This window comes from Mustela lutreola, chromosome 3, assembly GCF_030435805.1.
Source record: "Mustela lutreola isolate mMusLut2 chromosome 3, mMusLut2.pri, whole genome shotgun sequence".
NCBI classification, from domain to species: domain Eukaryota; kingdom Metazoa; phylum Chordata; class Mammalia; order Carnivora; family Mustelidae; genus Mustela; species Mustela lutreola.
In genome coordinates this window covers 126,138,940-126,149,702 of record NC_081292.1, presented here as the reverse complement: position 1 = coordinate 126,149,702, position 10,763 = coordinate 126,138,940, and positions in this window count along the sequence as shown.

The following is a 10,763-nucleotide window of genomic DNA, read 5'->3' as shown; positions in this document are numbered from 1 at the left end:
AGAACTCTCTAGCTCCATCCATGACAAATGGCAAGATTTCATTCTTTTTATTGTTGAGTTTTCTATACACACACACACACACACACATATGTGTGTGTGTGTGTGTGTATAGAAAACTCAAGAGCCACAATTTTATGACATGAAACTCTATAACTAAAAAATACTTGTCATACTGAATCAGTTGTGAAAATATAAAGAAATGATATAAAGACAAAATTTAGCATACAGAAATTTAGAATTTAAAACACACTTTCTAATTTGTATACAAAGGTTTATTAATGGAAATGAAATAGAACAAAATATAATATACATATACATATGTGTATATATATATATCACATCTTCTTTATCCATTCTTCAGTCAGTGGTCACTTGAGCTGTTTCCATGATTTGGCTATTGTAGATAATGCTGCTATAAACATCAGGATGCATATATCCCTTTAAATGAGTGGGGTTTTTTTGTTTGTTTGTTTGTTTGTTTGTTTTTTGGGTTTTTTTTTTTTTAGGTAAATACTTAGTAGTGCAATTGCTATATTTTACATTAGTTCTATGTTTAACTCTTTGAGGAAACTCCATATTGTTTTCCAGAGTGGCTGTCCAAGTTTTCATTTCCACCAATAGTGCAAAGGAGTTCTTTCTCCACATCTTTGCCAATACCTGTTGTTTTTTGTGTTGTTGATTTTTGTCATTTTGACAGGTGTGAGGTGATATCTCATTGTAGTTTTTGATTTGAATTTCTCAATAATGAGTGATGTTGAACATTTTTTCATGTGTCTGTTAGTCATTTGGATGTCTTCTTTAGAAAAATGTCTATTCATATCTTCTGATGACTTTTAATTGGATTATACATTCTTGGGTTGTTGATTTTTCTAAGTTCTTTATATATTTTGGATTTTAACCCTTCATCAGATAAGTAATTTGAAAATAACTTCTCCCATTCTATAGATTGCCTTTTAGTTTTGTTGGTTGTTTCCTTTGCTGGGCAGAAGCTTTTCATTTTAATGAAGCCTCAATACTTTATTTTTGATTTTGTTTTCCTTGCCTCAGGAGATATATCTAGAAAGAAGTTCTAAGGCCAATGACAAAGAGGTTTCTGACTATGTTCTCAGCTAGATTGTTATGATTTCAAGTCTCACATTTAGTCTTTAAAACCATTTTAAATTTATTTTTGTGCTTTGTGTAAGAAAGTGGTCCAGTTTTGGGGGCGCCTGGGTGGCTCAGTGGGTTGAAGCCTCTGCCTTTGTCTCAGGTCATTGTCTCAGGGTCCTGAGTTCGAGCCCCACGTCGGGCTCTCTGCTCAGCGGGGAGCCTGCTTCCCTTCCTCTCTCTGCCTGCCTCTCTGCCTACTTGTGATCTGTCTGTCAAATAAATAAATAAAATCTTTAAAAAAAAAGTGGTCCAGTTTAATTCTTTTGCATGTGGCTGTCGGTTTTCCCAATATCATTTGTTGAAGAGACTGTCTTTTTCCCATTGGATATTAGTTCCTGCTTCTTTGCTGATTAATTGACCATGTGGTTGTGGGTTAAGAATGTTAACCAAATATCATCATCATCATCATCAAGCCATTCTACACAGTATGTCCTTGAAGACATTTCTTAGCACTAAGGCCATGTGAAAGAGATTATAACTTCTAATGTTTATACTTTGCCAATATTAATGTAATAGCAAAATTAATTAATGTAATGGCAAAAAGAAAGAAAATGAGAAAAGAACAATAAAAGTAGAAGGATTGAGCTCAACAACTCTTTGTGCACAACATGCAGATAAACACCTTATAATATTGTTTAAATATTTTTATTATATGCACTACAAGTATTTTAGTCAGAAACCTATATAATCTGAAAGGCTACAGAAGCAGTTCAAATATAAGAAAAAAAATGATGAAAATAATGGAGCATTTTGAGTGTAATAATGAATTCAAGGTGATAAAAAGCTAAACACATTGGGTTTCTAGAAATACATTCTTGATGATTTATTAAAAAACAGTTTGCCCACTGGCTTAGGCCAAAGCTCAATAATGAGGGAAGAGGCTTACATACTTAGCTATAGCTATTGTAACCCTTATCCATAGTAAATAAATTCTGTTGATTTATTTTAGTCCATTTCCAGATGACAAATAACATGATGATACAACTTGATTCTGTTTTGTTATCAGTATGGTGTTTCATGTTATCAATACAGTGTTATCAATATGCTTTTTGTTATCAATATAGTTTCTACAACCATACATAGAAAATGTCTGTATGTGTATTTTATGTACTAAACAGATATTTTTGAAACTTAACAAAGTTTCATAATAATAATAAATATAAATAAATATAATAAATAAATAATATAATAAATAAATTAATGATATGAAGAGAAACAGAATGTATATTTGGGTAAATTATAGGAGTAAGGAAATTAACTTTAGGATTGCCAGTGCCTGAAACTGCTCCACAAAGTATTAGACAGGTCAAATATAAAATATGCTGTGTCCAATTGGCCTCACATAGCTTTGAAATTTATTGTACCTTTCAAAGCAATAGAAAGCCATAAGGAATTCCTAACATAGTCAGGGTTAAACTATAATTAAATTTACTGCTCAGCCAGCTAAATTAGAGTACAAGTATATGTTCAGCTTTTCTTTTTTGAACACCATTCTATTATATAACATATAATCTTATCATTTCTTCTCTCTTTATTGATTGTAATATTGGGGGCATATTATTGATTCTTAAATTAGGTTAGAAACCAATGGACACTACTTCACTTAGGCAGCTTTATAAATTTAATCTTTGAAATTTACATATTATGTTTGTGAACAGTCATCCACTTGCCTTCCCAAGTTATATCAATCTGAATGTATTACCAAGTTTACTTAAAATAAGCTATGGTTAATATTTTTAAGAATATGAGAGAAAGTTAGACATATACAAAATCAGATGAGATAAAAATTATGAGAAAATTCAATAGAAATGTTATAAATGAAGAGCTCAGTAAAAGAGATGTAGAATATCTTCATTAAGCAATAAATATAATCAAAACATCACAAAACAGCCAAGTTAAGAATCAGTGAATTTGAAGATGGGTCAATATAAATTATTCAAACTGAAGAATAAAGATAAAATAGTTTGGGGAGGAGTCAAGATGGCAGAGAAATATCAGGCTGAGATGACATTAGGTAGCAGGAGATCAGCTAGATAGTTTATCAAACCATTCTGAACACCTACAAATCCAACAGGAGATTGAAGAGAAGAACAGCAATTCTAGAAACAGAAAATCGGACAGTTTCTGAAAGGTAGGACCTGCAGAGAAGTGAATCCGAAGCAACGGGAAGATAGACCACAGGGGGAGGGGCCTGCTCCTGGCAAGTGGCGGAATAACAGAGCACAAAATCAGAACTTTTAAAAGTTTGCTCTACTGAGGGTCATCACTCCAGAGGCTAAACAGGATGAAGCCCACGCAGGGACAGCGTAGCCTCAGGTCCCACGGGGTCACAGAAAGGTCGAGGTTGTCTGTCACAGAGCTTGCAGGTATTAGAGCAAGGAAGCTGGCTACAGAGATGAAGCCAAAAAGTGAACTCTCAATTCAGGGTTACTTTAAACTGTAATCCATGGCACAGTCAGACCACTGCTCTGTGAGCAAGGACCCCACAAGATCCACGGAGAGCCCCCTGGAAGAGCACAGGAATCTGCTGGGTTTGGAGACTCTAGGTGGAGCTGTGTGCCAGAGACAGAGATGCTTGGTCATAGACTGACTGAGCTCAGAGCACGGCCAGAGGCCAGGGAGAGGGGAGTGATTGAGCACTTTTCTCCAAGGGCACACTGAGGAGTGGGGCCTGGAGCTGTCGGGTCTTCTGGGCCAGAGCTCTCGGTTTCTCTGGGCCGGAGATCAGGAGGCCGCCATTTTCATTCTCAGCCTCCGGAACTCTACGGAAACCATTCAGGGAACAAAAGCCCCCAAAAGCAAACCCAAGCAGATTACTTAGCCCGGCCCCTGGTAAGGGCAGTGCAATTACACCTTCAGGCAAAGACACTTGAGAATCAATACAACAGGTCCCTCCCCGAGAAGAGACACGAGAAATCTGGCCAAGACCAAGTTCACTTACCAAGGAGAACAGCGGAATTCCAGAGGAGGAGAAAGCAAAGCATGGAATTCAGGGTTTTCTCCCCATGATTCTTTAGTCTTGCAAAATTGATTAACTTTTTTAATTTTATTTTTTTCATATGCAAAAATTTGTTTAACTTCTACTCTTTCTTTTTTTAACATTTTTTAACTAGTTTATCTTAACAATACCTTTCATGAAAAAAATATTTTTTGAAACTTGAAACAAACTGAGGGTCACCGGGGTGAGGGGGTAGGGAGATACAACAAAAAAGCTCCAGGCACAAGTGATTTTATTGATAAATTCTACCAAGCATTTAACAAAGAAATAGCATCAATTTTGCACAACTTCTTGGAGAAAATAGAAAAGACTATAATGCTTTCCAGCTTATTTTATGACTCCTGCATTACCCTGATACCAAAACCAATAGACTGTGAAAGTGAAAAATGTTAATTTTACAATGGAGAGATTTGATGGACACAACTTTAACAAAATGATCAAGTACAATGTTACTTTTTAAGCCATGTGATATCATTTACCACCTGATACAATACAATTCTTTCCAAAAGCCTTAACTTCAGTCTAATCATGAGAAAAAAAACAGACAAGCCCAAGCTGAAGGTACCTGACCACTATTCTTTAAAATGGCAAGGGTGTAAAAGACAAAGAAAACCAACAACCTTTCACAGAATAGAGAGGACTAAAGAAAGACATGACAACTAAATGCAATGTCGTATTTGGGGGTGGATATTAGAAGAGAAAAGTACACTGTGGAAAAACTAGAAATCTGAATAGAACCTGTAGCTTAGTTAATGGTATTGAACCAGTATTAATGTCAACATTTTCATAAATGTACCTTATTTATGTAAGATGTTAACACTAGAGGAAGCTGAATGAAAGATAAGACAGTTTTCTGTACTATTTTTGCAAATCTTCTTTACCTTTAAAATTATTTTAATAACAATTTCTAAAAATATATTTAAAACACTAACAATGTCCTTCTATAAGGTCCATTTGGTCAAATATGTTCTTGCTCTGTTTATATGTTTATATGGTACCTTGGCATGCAAATTTGTCCTGAACATTATTAAAATATTATCTATAGTTTATATACTCTAGTAAAAACAGAATTTCATAGAAGAGTATGAAAGATTGCATTTTAAACAGTAAATTTTACCAAAAACCATTTCTTTATTTAAGAATTTCAAAAATATAAAATGTCATTTGTGTTGCTATCCTTATATTAAAATTCATTCTTAATGGACACTAATAAAAGATATTTACTAGTTGGCTAGGTTACTTTTTCACATTTTTGTTTAAAATCATTTTGTTTAAAATCAAAACAATTCATTTTGTTTAAAATCAAACATTTTAGTAAGTAACAAAACAACAAAATAAATAACAAAACAATAATAAATTCATATAAATATGTTTTCAAAAATAATTTAGTATAATTTTAATGATTATTATAAATTTAACTGATAATTCAATTTTAGTGATCAACACCTATTTTTATTTTTTTAAAGATTTTATTTATTTGCCAGAGAGAGCGAATACACAGAAGCAGGCAGACAGGCAGGCAGAGGCAGAAAGAGAAGCAGGCTCCCTGCCGTGGAAGGACCCCCATGTGGGACTGCATCCCAGGACCCTGGGATCATGACCTGAGCCGAAGGCAGTGGCTTAGCCAACTGAGCCACCCAGGCATCCCAACACCTATTTTTGTTATAACCAAAATGTCAGTTGGATAAAAATGTTTCTCTTGAATAAGTAATATATGCACAGATTGAGTTATTTCTATATAGGGATGCAATTTCAAAGTCAGAAAAATTATAAAGACTTTTTAATCCGGTAAGATATTCTCTTAAAGACAGGTGAAAGATTGAGGTTTGGAAAGGTTAAGTGACTGTCTAAATATCACATTGTTATCAAGAAACTCAGAAGAAAAACTCAGGTTTTCTGACTCCAGAACAGTTGTTTTATTCATGCTACACTATGGAATGTCAAAGAAAAATGAATCAAGAGGATTCAAACAAAAAAAAGGCAAATGAAGCAAGTACACAAATCTAGAAGGTAGAATATTCTGTGGGAAAGCTGGCTTGGGCTCCTTATGAGAAGGGAGCTATATTAGATTACATTCTATTTAAGGGAATAACAATTGGTAACAGTGCCTTGTCTGGGACTGTATACAGACTTCAGGAAATGTTAATATTGTTAATATTGTCTATATATTAGATGAAATGATAATTTACTGAAATGAAAAGATTGAGATCAATGAATGAAAAATCAAGATTACAAAATCGACATAGTATCTATGTAATTTTTCTCTAATCTAAAGCTATTATAAAACTAAAGTTTATTAAAAAATGATTGGAGTCATATGTTTGTTGTGCCTCTAGGTGGTTTGCGTGTAAATATACACATATATAAATATACACTAAAATAGCAGCAGATACAATTTGTGGATAGTGAGAATATAATATTTTCTCATACTTTACTTTTGTTTGTCTAAATTGCCATGAATTTGTGCAGTACATATTTATGACTTCTGCAATAATAAGAGGTTATTTTTTTAAATAAAAGAAAATTTCTTACATTACTTTAAAATAGAAAAATGAAAACCACCAAAAAAAAGACATGAGTGTTTCATTTATGGCAATACAGCCAATCAAGACAGTGAAAATACTTCAGATTCTTATGTATAGAGAGTCCAAATTCACCAATTATTTACATTTTAAAAACAATTTTAGAAGACATTTTTAATCTTTCATACTCAACTCCTACTGATTTAAAGAAAATGATAGGAAACCATTTCAGCAAAAATCAAGTTATAAATATCAGCAATAAAAATTCAGTTCAAAGTTCTCAGAATGAAGCTGAATTATTCAAGTAAATTGATTACACTGCCCTAAATCTGTGTAGTTCAATGAACATGTTCAATAATACCAATAAATTATTTTTAGCTTTGAAATTATCAGAATATATATTAGAAGCACTAAGAAAAGATTTTATTTCTTATTCTTCCAAGTGCTAATGTTAGCAATTCAACCTAAAGATAAAAATACCCTTTTTATATGTTATTAATAACTGTGATGTATGTATTTTTATGCTTTTTCTGAACTTTGTACATTCCGCAGAAGCATCTCAATCAGTAATAAATTAGCACAGAAGTACTTTGTAATTATTCTATAACTGACATGAAAAATAAGTACAGAAAGGAATAATCCAAACTTTAAGAATTTATTTCTTTCTTTCTGACAACAACTCACAATCATCAAAGCAGACTTTACTGTTTTAAAATGTGTATTCTGGATTTTGCAATGTATTTCTCTCAATGCATAGTTTTAAAACAAATTACAGAGCAATTCTAATTTGCAAGAAAAATACAGTAAGTATTTTGCTCCCCAACAGTTAGAAACTTCAAAGCCTAGATAATACTGAACAGAAAAAACAAGTCAGTAATTTTATAACACAATCAATTGATCGATTCATAGAGTCTTATCTGATCTTACTGACAATGAAAAATGAAAGAACCATCTGTATCCTGTACCACTGTCACTTAAAGTATGCTGTGGAAAAAGCTGTCCCACTTTCCCACACTTAATAGAATTTATTTTTATGTCATTTAGAATGGAAAGGAACAGGAAAACTGCTAGCCTAGAAGCCAAAGATGAATCCAAATGCAATTACACTTAACAGTATTTCATTCAAAGTTATAAAATATTCTTCTATTTGTAAATTTGATGAATATTTGGGTGTGTATATATAGTTTCCAACAATTCAGCAAAAATGGAGAATACTAGCAAATAGAAAAAGAAGCAAATAATATAAAGACTCAGAGACTAGTTTTAGAAAATAAAACAAAAATATTTTCTGAAGTAGAATAGGAACATGATTGTTTTACGCTTTACTTAATTAAATATTTCGATAGTGGTTTATTTCTGAAATTTTCAATGTTTTGCCATGTAAAGATTTCTTGTTTCAAAGTTGTCATTTTGATGGAAAAAATAGATCTAATTCATTCCTGTCCATTGTATTTTTTATACCACATTTTGATATCTTGTTGAAAAATAATATATATTTTATCATTATTTACAGATATCTTCTAGTCTCTGTTAGAGTAAAAATATGGATTTTTTCTTCATATTTAACTAAACTCAACATTAAACGCATACTTTTTTGAGTCCTGAACTTTTATTTTTTAATATGGCAGAGAAAATGTGTAAATGTGTAGAAACCCCTTCCATATAGTTCTACTAAAACATCAGATTAAAAGAAATTGTGTGAGTTGGGGCACCTCTGGATGGCACAGTTGGTTGAACATCGGCCTTCAGTTTGGGTCATGATCTCAGTGTCCTGGGTTTGAGACCCATGTTGGGCTCCCTGCTCGGTGGGGAGCTTGCTTCTTCCTCTTCCTCTGTCCCTCTTTCCTTTGTGTTCCCTCTCTCTTTATCTTTCAGATAGGTAAGTATACTCTTTAAAAATAAAAAAATGCACATTTTTTAAAAAGAAATTGTGTGTGTATTTGTGTGTTTGTGTTCGTATATAGGTGGGAAATTAAGGTTTTTTGTTACAGGCCAAAAATAATGAAGAAGGTGCACATCATGAGCAAAAATAAACACTGATGCCACAGTTTGCCATGGAAACATAATAATCTTTACTGGCTTTGGGCAAGAGTGGCTTGGATCACGAGTTTAAATAATAATGGAAAAGAGACAAAGAGTTTTTAAGACACATTAAACCATGAATTAACAACAACAAAAAACCCATCTAACCAGAGTTCCAGAAGAATTAAGAAGACAGCTAGAGAGAAGCATTATTCAAAATAATATCTGGTGAGAATTTTCTTGAATTAATACAATAATCATTCTTGGGTGCAGGAAGCCAATTCAACCATGAGTTGTAAAAACATGGAGAAATCTGCACCTGTATAAACCACTGAAAAACTGAAGAATAGCAATGAAGAAAAGAAATATTAAAAGCGGCCAGAGGAGAAAAATGTAGACAAACTAAAAATAAGTAACAAGAACAAGAGTTAACTTTTTTAAGAGTAAAAATGGAAGCAAGAACAAAAATTGATTTTATTTTCAAAGTAATAAAGTGGTTAAAAAACTGTTTATCAGAATTTTATGCTCAGTGTTATGGGTTGAATTGTGTCCCCTAAAAAGATAACTTGAAGTTCTAAAACTTAGTACTTCAGAATGTGACTTTTTTTGGAAAAGGGGCATTTAATTATTTAATTATTTAGTTAAAATGAGGTCATACTGGAGTTAGCTGAGTCCTTAACCTGATAAGACTGGTGTCTTTAAAAGAGGAAAAGAGAGAGACAAAGACACACAGGAGAGGAAGTCATAAGGCAGAGGAGGTAGATTTAAGTCCTGTAGCTGCAAAACAAGGAATGCCAAGAATTGTGGGTAAACCACCAGAAGCTAGAAGAAGCAAGTACACATTGTCTTTTAAGGATTTTGGAGGGAACATTGCCTTACTGACACTTTAATTTCAGACTTGAGACACCAAACTGTGAAACAATCAATGTGTGCTGTTTTAAGTCACCTAGTTTGTGGTAGTTTGTTATAGCAGCCTTGGGTAACTAATTTACTCAGGTAAACTGCATTTTAGGGATTTGTGGACAAATATCTTAAAAATAATAAAGAAGATTACTTTCGAAGGGATGTGAAAGAAGTAGTAGGGCAGGAGCCAAGAATTTGGTAAATTTTATGTCTCTGAAAAAAATTGACTACATGAAGCAATACCAATGTCAAAAACAAAAACACCAATGTTATTTACTTTCTATAGATAAAAAGAAAGATAAAATATTGGATCACAATAATACAGAATCCAATAAGGGTGTTTTTAATTGAAGAATAATTCTAAAGTACTTATACTATTTGAGAAGAGGTTAAAAAATATTAGCCCTAGATTTTTAGTTGAATTCATATGTTGTTGAGATTTTCTAGGAAAAGAAAACTATAATTTCCAAAATAATAAGAAAAATATATAATGAGATAGAGATGAGAGGAATATCAACCAATCCAAAAGTGGATTAAAAAGAAAACCAATAGGGCACCTGGGTGGCTCAGTGGGTTAAGCCGCTGCCTTCGGCTCAGGTCATGATCTCAGGGTCCTGGGATCAAGCCCCGCATCGGGCTCTCTGCTCAGCAGGGTACCTGCTTCCTCCTCTCTCTCTCTGCCTGCCTCTCTGCCTGCTTGTGATCTCTCTCTGTCAAATAAATAAATAAAATCTTAAAAAAAAAAAAAGAAAACCAATAAAAGTAGTAACATTTAAAATTGTAGACAGTTCTAAACAAAATATAAATCTAAGTAATTTGTAACTACATCAATTTTAAAAGAAGGTTTATCAGGTAGTTTTTTTTTTTTAAGGTTTTAAACAGTTTATGTTAAAGTAAAAACACAAAAATACTAAAGGTAAAGATATAGGAAATGATATATTTGTTCAATATTAACTATAAGAAAACTGTTATAGCTATATTAGTATCAGATTAAATTCAGCAGGAAGTAAAGGCAATTCTAAACAAGTACATACCCAAAATGAAACTTCAAAAATGGACAAAACTATAAGAAAAAATGAAAATGAATAATTTTGCTATCATATTGGGAAATTTAAATATATTACTCTTATGCACATCACTTTGATATATCCAAAAGGCAATAAAAAGTA